The 10000-nt window shown below is 38.7% G+C and overlaps 2 protein-coding genes across 2 annotated transcripts in view; both read right to left on the bottom strand.

Moving 5' to 3' along the window:
- The window catches only part of LOC115217915, a 68939-nt gene that overhangs the window by 44365 nt on the left and 14574 nt on the right, over nucleotides 1-10000 (bottom strand). The gene's annotated exons all lie outside the window — the stretch shown is intronic.
- Nucleotides 9627-10000, bottom strand: part of LOC115217914 — a 1646-nt gene continuing 1272 nt past the window's right edge. The window contains exon 2 of the mRNA XM_029787633.2: nucleotides 9627-9782. The gene's annotated coding sequence lies outside the window, so the exon portion shown is untranslated. The remainder of the gene's footprint in view (nucleotides 9783-10000) is intronic.

The following is a 10000-nucleotide window of genomic DNA, read 5'->3' as shown; positions in this document are numbered from 1 at the left end:
CGAACTCACCACGGGATCCCGACCCAAGGGACGTCCACAGCTACGATACAGGGATGTGTGCAAGTGCGACCTGAGGACTGCCAACATCTGTGTGGACACGTGGGAGGTAACAGCTGCGAACCGCTCTGCCTGGCGTCGGACAGTGAGGAAAGGCGTTTCCATGGCTGAGGAAAGGAGAGCACAGCTGTGGTCGGACAGGCGGGACAGGAGGAGGCCAACTGCAGCAACACCCCACACGTACCCATCGATGTTCGTGTGCAGCAACTGTACCAGGGACTGCCACTCTAGAATTGGACTGTTCAGTCACAGCAGACGCTGCTCATCATCAAAGTAGGCCCCACCCTTGGCGCGACCCATTGTCTATCAAGACAGACAGGAAGAAAAGAAAAGAAAGAATATATATATATATGTATATGTATATGTATATATATATATATATATATATATATATATATATATATATATATATACATATATATATATATAATATATATATATATATATGTATATGTATGTATGTGCCTCTGTCCCAGCTGTTGGTTCATCCAATTCTGTGAAGAGGAAGATGTCTAGTTCTTTTTGAAGATATCTACTTCCACCTTATGCAAACAAGAAAGCACAGAAAAACACAATAACGCGAGGACGTGGAACAAATATAGTATTATTGGACGCTCAGGAAAGAAGGAAAGAAGTAGGGTTTAACGTTTCAAGCGGAGCTCTTCGTTGGAAACATAGGAGAAGGAAAGATCCAGAGAAGGGAAGACAGAGGAAAAAAAATCGCCAACGGTACACACGCGGTCACAAGGTTACCTGAGTTAGAGGTTAATTTAAACAAAACATAAAATGGCAATAACATAGATGAACAACAATTGATGCAAAATAATAAATAATAACTGATGCGTTCTAATGATCCCCAGCCACCGAGCATTTGAGGGAGTCTATTGTCTAGACTAAGACATATATGGTAGACTTCTTTTAGTTTCCATCAGCCACATCCAATCACAAGTCTTTGGTCAGCCCTGGGCCCAGAGTAAAAGGCACTTGCTTAAGGTGGCATACAGTGGGACTGAACCTAAGATCATATGGTAGGAAGCAAGTTTCTTAATTGCAAAGCCATGTCTGCACCATATATATATATATTTGTGAGTAGATATATATATATTTTTTTACTACCCACAAGGGGCTAAACACAGAGGGGACAAACAAACGGATTAAGTCGATTACATCGACCCCAATGCGTAACTGGTACTTAATTTATCAACCCCGAAAGGATGAAAGGTAAAGTTGACCTCAGCGGAATTTTGCCCTGCGTGCTAACGTTTCTGCCAGCTCTCCGCCTTAAGTAGATATATATATATATATATATACATATATATATATGTAGACATATATATATACATATATGTATGTGTGTGTGTGTGTGTGTGTGTGTGTGTGTGTGTGTGTGTAATAACAATATAGCAACAACAAAACAACAAAAGCCAAGGCCACTCCTCAATACTAGCACAATTAATGAAATATTAAACTCCACAATCAAGAACCCTTCTCTGTGTAGTTATCCCCACTTTCTCATTTTCTCAAAATACCACAAATGACCCATCATCTTCATTATTGCCATTATATTCTACTGCAATTACCCTTACCACAAATAGACAATAGCAATAACAACATGATTAGTATTGACAGTCACTCTTTAATACTAGAACAATTGATGACTCATTAAACAACACAGTCTCTCACTCTTCTCCACAGTCAGGTCACTCAAATTCTTCTCAGAATAACACAAGAGATCCATCATAGCCATTGCTATTCTAATCTACTGCTACTACCATTACCACTACTACTACTCCAATTAGTGAAGTACCACTCTTTTCTTCCTACCTACCTCCCCATTACTATCCACTTCAATCTGAATGTATACCTGACAGCTCCATGATAAATTTACCAACTACAAATAAAGTAAAATCATGATCACACGAAACCCAAAAATATGTTGCTATTCTCAACATGAGAAACTATGCAAATGCAGTGACTGTAGCTTCACCCATTTTCCAAGGACAAGATGCATAATTTGCACAAGCAATACCAGCCAATGCCAAACCACACATCTTACAACACCACCATCAACACTTCTAAATGCTAAATCACACTTAATAACTACTACACATGTAACCTGGACTCTTAAAATCTGTTGCTTTCCCAACATAAAAGATTAAGTCAGATGTGTGACTGTCCCTTCACTAATCTTTTAGGGACTCTATGCACTAGTAAAAGCATGACTTCAAATCACCACCAAATCTACAAGAGAAATATCCTTTACAGTGGCAGTGTTGGTCCAGACTTTCATTGAAATCCAGATGTCACTGAGATATCTACTGTAAAATCAACAGCCACAAACCATAGTGAATCTGGTAAAAGAAATAAAAAAGACTTCTAACTCTCACACAGCACCAACCACTGCTATTACTCCAGTTCACAACCACACACCATTGCTGTCATTAACTCACAAACTCAACTCTATGATAATGCCGAATATACGAGATCTTTCACACTTCACAAATTGACTATAAATATCATATCTTAGAGACCTTGCACAGTGAGAGAGAGAGCTCATACAGTGAGAAAAGTCAATATGTGTAGCACTAAATGAAACATACCTGACCCCAGGCGTATTAGATGTGGATGTACATATGCCAAGTTATGTATTACTTAGAACTGACTACATAACACAGAAACAATGAGAAATAGCGATTTTCATCCAAGAAGACCTGGTAACAAATGTCCTCCTCTACCACTCCAACAGTGTGCACTGCACTAATAATGCATGTGATTGACTTCAATTTAATCATAGATATTACCAACTGGCTTCCTGGTGCAACTAACTGCGGAGATCAAAGATGCTTTGACGCTTATAAGCTAAACCTCAAATGAGGCCAGCCCACTGGCCAATGTACATTTAGCAGGAGATTTTAGTTTTCCTAATTTCAGCCGGCCTGAGAATTATATCCAACCTGAAATTATGCAACTGAATAGGAGAGATATGAATGCTCTTTGTGACACTACTAAAAGACTGCCTCATATAACAAATCATTACCCGTCCAACTTGGGGGAAAAAGCATACTCAGCCTAGTCTTTACCACCGATACAGACTTCACTCACAATGTTCAGATCATTCCCACAGCTATTTCCGACCACAAAATTATACAATTATCAGTATCCGGTTCAAATAAAATCAAACATGACTCACTCCTCATGAACTTGAATTTCAGGAAGACCAAGTGGAATGAAATCGAAACTGAATTCCTGGAAACAAATTAGTAATCTCTATGTTAACAAAGGAATGCAGTTTCTATATGAAGAGTTAATCATGATCTGTTGAAAGCATGCCCTATATAAACACATCTATTCCTGCAAGTACTTGATTCCATGAGATAGACGGATACCAATGAGTAATAGAATCAAACCAATAAACCAACCATAAAACCAAACTCATTCAGCAATTAAGATTAAGAAAAGGAAAATGAACATCCAACTGGGCCTAAAACTGTCTCATGAAGAAACTTTGTGGAGAGAACAACGAGCAATGTAAAATATAAAATTTATTTTAAAGTTCTATATTTCGCCTTTGCGAAGCAAAAATTAGCTATGCATAACCAGATGCATGAATGAATGAATGAATGAATGCATGCATGTATGTACAGTAGCCCAGGAATGAAATTTGCTTAGGGGGTGCAAACTCAGGTCCAAATTTTTTACAAACACAGCTGTGCTTCTTTTTCAATCTTAATATCAAAACAAACACAGGTATAATAATTTTTTTCATTATCATACATCAATGCTTGATAAACTTTTACATTCATGACCCCATTTTTCATCACAAGATGAAGTACCTTTGCTCATGATTTCGAAGGTGGTATATCTGGAAGCCGAAAGTGTCTAACATTTCATGCATTAAAATTCTCTCTAATGTTGGAGTTTGGAACAGGATTTTCCATACATATGTGATCGCAAATTACTCTTCAGCATTCAAGATAGTAGAGATGCAATGCTTTCAAATATTCCCAGTGGACAAGTCTTTTAACCAAAGGTATTTTACTGGTGAACATTCTTTGTAACCTTTTAATTTCTTTTATGAGACCGGATGAGTTAGGAGACCAAAGCTGTGAGCAGTAATCTAACCTGCTCAGAACTCAGGTTTTCCATTGAGTAAGCCTAACTACTGATTCTCTTGTCACAAAGGTTTGTAGGATCCAACCTATGAGATGCCTGCATTTAGAGGTCAGTTTGGTGATGTGGCTAATGAAAGATGCATCATTTGATATGATTACTCCTAAGTCATGAGGGCTCTGCATCATTCTTGTGTCGGATATTGTGATTTGTGTGTATTCTCTCTGTAATGAATGGCCTGAAATTTTGATGTATTAAATTTTATACTTTTTTAATCCACCTATTGATGAATGAGGTTTAGCTTATTTTGGAGTGTGACAATATTTTTGAATAGCCATGGATTTTTTTGCATCGTCGTGGTAAAATGGAAATGAAAATTAGGATATTTCATAGGAAGTGTTCTAGAGAATAACACATTCATCGGACAATAAACTTTGCTTGCGAAGACCTATTGAGGCAAGTGAAATCAAAATCGCTGACGTGGCTGATGACAGTACCACCTGATTGGCACTTGTGCCAGTGGAACGTTAAAAGCACATATGAGCATGATCGTTGCCAGGGCCACGGATTGGCTCCTGTGCCAGTGACACAAAAAGCACCATTCGAGTGTGATCATTGCCAGCATCACCTTATTGGCACGTGTACCAGTGACATGTGTAAAACAACATTCGAGCATGGTCATTGCCAGTGACACTGGACTGGCTTCCGTGCTTGTAGCACATAAAAAATACCTTTTGAGCATGGTTGTTGCCAGTACTGCCTGACTGGCCCTCATGCTGGTGGCATGTAAAAGCACCCACTACACTCTCGGAGTGGTTGGCATTAGGAAGGGCATCAAGCAGTAGAAACTTTGCCAGATCAGACTGAGCTTGGTGCTGCCTTCTGGCTCATCAGTCTCAGTCAAACCGTCCAACCCATGCCAGAATGGAAAGCGGACATTAAATGACGATGATGATGATGATGGTATTGAGGCAAGGGTAAGGCTGTGTGATAAGAAGCTTGCTTCTCAACCACATGGTTTCAGTTTCAGTCGCACTGTGTGGCACTTTGTGCAAGTGTCTACTACTGCCTCAGGCCACCCAAAGCCTTGTCAGAACCTGAAAGAATCTCATTGTAGGTAACACATATTTCATGATGGTCTATTGAGCAATACAATGATGTACTAATAACACCATAGGAGATATTAATGAGACTTTGGAGCAAGATGGTGGGGTCATCTGATTTGTTGGATCCTGTCAAAATGTCCAACTGATGTCAGCATGGAAAGAAAGCAGAAAATGATGACAACAGGCACAGAAAGTGGGGGATTGAAAAGCTACTTTAGAATATTATCCTCTCAAATGTAAAATGCAAATATGTATCACACTGCATTGTCCCCAGCAAAGTTTCATTTAAGAAAAGACTAAAACAAACAAGGCTCTTGTTTTTTGAGCCCAACTGTGAGCTGTTTGAGACAAACAGAGCAATGTGATTTTGCAGATCTACATCATGACTATTGTAAAGTTAATTAAACTTATATTTATAAGTTTTATTTCCCAACATGTTAATATCACTGTTGTTCTATCTCTTAAAAAACTATATGAGGCTCAATAATCATCACAAAAATTGGATCACAACACAAATAGCTGTACCAATAGCACAAAAAAAAACCCAGTACACATTGTAAAGTGGTTAGCATTAGGAAGGCCATCCAGTTACAGAAACCATGCCAAAGCTCACACTGGAGTTTGGTGCAGCCCAGTGGTTTGCCAGACCCTGTCATACCATTCAACCCATGCCAGTACGGTAAACAGATGTTAAATGATGATGATGATGTCTGTGAAAGTGCAGAAAGACAAGTCATGTCAACTAGCAATGTAAACATCATATCACTATTTCGCACAAATGAAATCACAAGATGTAAACATTCATGCACACTCACATAGATGCACATATGAAGGGCTTCTTTCAACCAAATTAACTCACAAAACATTTGTCAGACAAGGGTTTTTCATCATCATCATTGTTTAACATCCAGTTTCCATGGTAGCATAGGTTGGACGGTTTGGAGGGCCAGTAGCTGCACCAAGATCCAATCTGATCTGGCAGTGTTTCTACAGTTGGATGCCTTTCCTAACACTAACCACTCCAAGACTGTAGTGGGTGCTTTTTACGTATCACTGGAACAGGAGCTAGTCAGACAGGCCTGGCATCAGCCACGTTCGGATGGTGCTTTCTATGTGCCATCAGCATGCAAGCCAGTCAGGCAGTCCTGCAATCGATCACATTTGGATAGTGCTTTTTACATGCTACCAGCATGGGAGCCAGTCAGAGGGCACTGGCTACAGCTACAATTTTGGTTTTACTTGACTCAACAGGTCTTCTCAAACATATCATATCGCCCAATGCAACAAGGGTACTCTTAAATGGGCTGGACATGCAACACTAGCATCAGTAATGGCTGCGTCTTCTCAATCACAGCATATCTCCTAAGGTCTCAGTCTCCTGTCATTGCCTCTGTGAGGCCCAATGTTCAAAGGTCTTCCTAAGTCTACCTCTTTCACAGGTTCCTTCCACAGTTAGGGTGTGGTACTTCTTTACACAGCTATCTTTATCCATATGTAACATATGACCATACCAGCGGAGTCGTCTCTCTTGCACATCACATTTGATGCTTATGTCCAACTTTTCTTTCAGGGCGCTTACAGTTGTGTATGCACACTGGCATTACACATCCAGCAGATCATACTAGCTTCTTCTACATCCAGTACTTATAAAGGTGATACAGTAAAGCTCCCATAACCTAGTATTCAATAAGTCCAGCACGTGTATTTATTTTTTGTTTTTGCTTATTATTTACCTAAAATATGATTTTGTTACATTTCAAGAATGAGTTCCAGTCCACCAATATATTTGATAATCTGCATTTATCCAGATTCTACGGGTACTGGATTAGCAAATCTCTACATTATTGGTTTTTTTATTATGTAATATAATTATCATCTTATTTATGGACTTTTATTCTTACACAGCAAATTACTCAAATCTAATATTTCAGTGAGGTATTGAGACAGATTTTACTACTGTTTTTGGCAGTTGTCACAAACTTTTTGTCACCGACACAGAAAATTATTTTATTATTTAAATAAAAATAAAGTTAATATAAAGAAGTGACTATTTATTTTGAAACAATAGTGATCTTTGAGTTTAAAACTTCACTTTTACTTTTATTATTCAGTAATGAATAAAATTGAGCAAACATTTTTCATTTTACAAAGATGTTTATAAATCTATATTTTGGTTTGCAATTAACATGTGTTGTTAGTGGCAATCTTTAAATTAGTTTTATATTTTATTCCAGTAGTCTTTCTTCCGCTGGCCTTTTCCATACTTTTGCCTGTCTCTACCACAAAATTTCAGTTTGTTTTTAGATTTATTCCATTTAGAATTGTGTAGACAAAACAGATAAATTTCTACATTGAATCCAGTGGCATAACTATAGATGTGTGCCCCACTCACACCACTGCTGCCACCATTGTTGCTGCTACCACCACCACAGGAGATATTTTTCAGATGGTGTACATTACGATTATGTCAGAATTTGATTTGAAAAAACTGAGAGAGGATGACTCAAATAATTCACACATCTCGACATTGGTTCCTCATATCATTCCTCTGTGAATTATCCACCTTCATCATCACAACATTTTTTTTTGTAAAAGAAATTCCAATATATAGGTACCGAACCTCTTATCCAGAATCCAGAAATACAGGTATTTTTGAAATTGGCTAGCTTTGAATTTCGTGGGCTGCAGTAGTTCGCCTATACATTATATGTAGTACAGTATTCTATATTTTAATCGTTTTAAGTAGCTTAATAAGGATCAAACAGATCCTGGTTTACAAATGTATTAATTAGTATATGTTACACAATTTTGTTCTTTACTTTCTGTTGTTTATTTCATACTTTCAGTATATATTTGGCCTGTATCCAGAAATCCAGACCACCTCTGGTCCTAAGGTTGCTGAATAAGAGGTTCAGTACCTGTACTCAAAATGTACACCAACTAGAAAATCTCACGATGAAAATATACATTTTTACCAAAGGTTATGAAGAAACAAAGTCAGGGTGGGGCACACTTGTGTAGATATGCCAATCTACCTCTATATAATCAGGAATGTGTCAGCTGGCAGAAACGTTAGTACGCCAGGCGAAACGCTTAGTGGTATTTCGTTTCTCTTTACGTTCTGAGTTCAAATTCCGCCGTGGTTGACTTTGCCTTTCATCCTTTCAGGGTCGATAAATTAAATGCCAGTTGCATACTGGGGTAGAATCTAATTAACTGGCCCACTCCCCAAAGATTTCGGGCCTTGTGCCTAGAGTCAAAAAAAAAAATTAACCAATGCGCAGGAGTGGCTGTATGGTAAGTAGCTTGCTAACCAACGACATGGTTCCAGGTTCAGTCCCACTGCATGGCATCTTGGGCAAGTGTCTTCTGCTATAGCCCCGGGCCGACCAATGCCTTGTGAGTGGATTTGGTAGACGGAAACTGAAAGAAGCCTGTCGTATATATGTATATATATGTATATGTATGTGTATGTGTGTGTGTTTGTCCCTCTAGCATTGCTTGACAACCGATGCTGGTGTGTTTACGTCCCCGTCACTTAGCGGTTCGGCAAAAGAGACCGATAGAATAAGTACTGGGCTTACAAAGAATAAGTCCCGGGGTCGATTTGCTCGACTAAAGGCGGTGCTCCAGCATGGCCGCAGTCAAATGACTGAAACAAGTAAAAGAGTAAGAGTAAAGAGTAATGTAAAAACAACTAGTGGTCAGTAGAAACAGCTGAAAACTAGAGGCCATGGAATAAACTTATAGTTAAAGCGTGTGAGGTGGTGGGGAGTACACTAGCAAAAGTGACAGATGGAAATTACTGATGAGGAAACAATGAAAATAAAGGAAAAGTTCTTTTTTGAGAAAGTGTTCAACAACAACGTTACCCATTCATACATACACAAAAATACATATTGTACCGACCATGGTTGCCTGGTAAGAAGTATGCTTCCCATCCACACGGCTCTGGGGGTTCAGTCCCACTGTGTGGCACCTTGGGCAAGTGTCTTCTACTATAGCCTCCAGTTGACAAAAGTCTTGTGAGTGAATTTCATAGATGGAAACAGAAAGAAGCCCATCCTCTGTGTGTGTGTGTGTGTGTGTGTGTATGTCTATGCTTATCTACCACCTCGTAACGTAGTAGTCCAGGAAAAGAGAAGGATAGAATGAGTACCAGACTTAAAAGTAAAAGTACTCAGGTTGATTCATTTGACTAAAAATTCTTCAACGCAGTGCCCCAGCATGGCAGCAGTCTTATGACTGAAACAAGTTAAAGATACAATATACATGCACAAAAATACATAAATACACACAAACATATACATGTACAAAAATACATACATACTCGCATATTAAGCAAATCTTACAGAAATAAGTAATTTTCATTTTATTGAGAAAAAAATTGATATGAGTGAGGGACTAATCCCAGCCGCTGATTAGTAGACTGGGTAGATAGCGAGAACGTGTGTGTGTGTCTTCGACTGCTCAGATCAAAGACAATGTAACGGAAGAAAAGTCAAGGATATAAGCCCGCCCACACCAAAATTGCCGAACACATCAAACTGAATGACGTCATATACTAATACCGAAAGATAGAAAGATTGTCAATATGACAGTCTTAACTAGTTTTAGATGATTATAAAAACATAGGTTTTTCGGGGCAGTGTTTCGCTATTAATATATGAAGTCAGTCATGGGTGAGCGCGAATGTGTTTGATAGTTAACTTCTGTCGAGCAGACGA

Source organism: Octopus sinensis, linkage group LG12 (assembly GCF_006345805.1).
Source record: "Octopus sinensis linkage group LG12, ASM634580v1, whole genome shotgun sequence".
NCBI lineage: Eukaryota > Metazoa > Mollusca > Cephalopoda > Octopoda > Octopodidae > Octopus > Octopus sinensis.
Note: the sequence above shows the minus strand (reverse complement) of the source record. Positions and strands in the feature narration are given on the sequence as shown.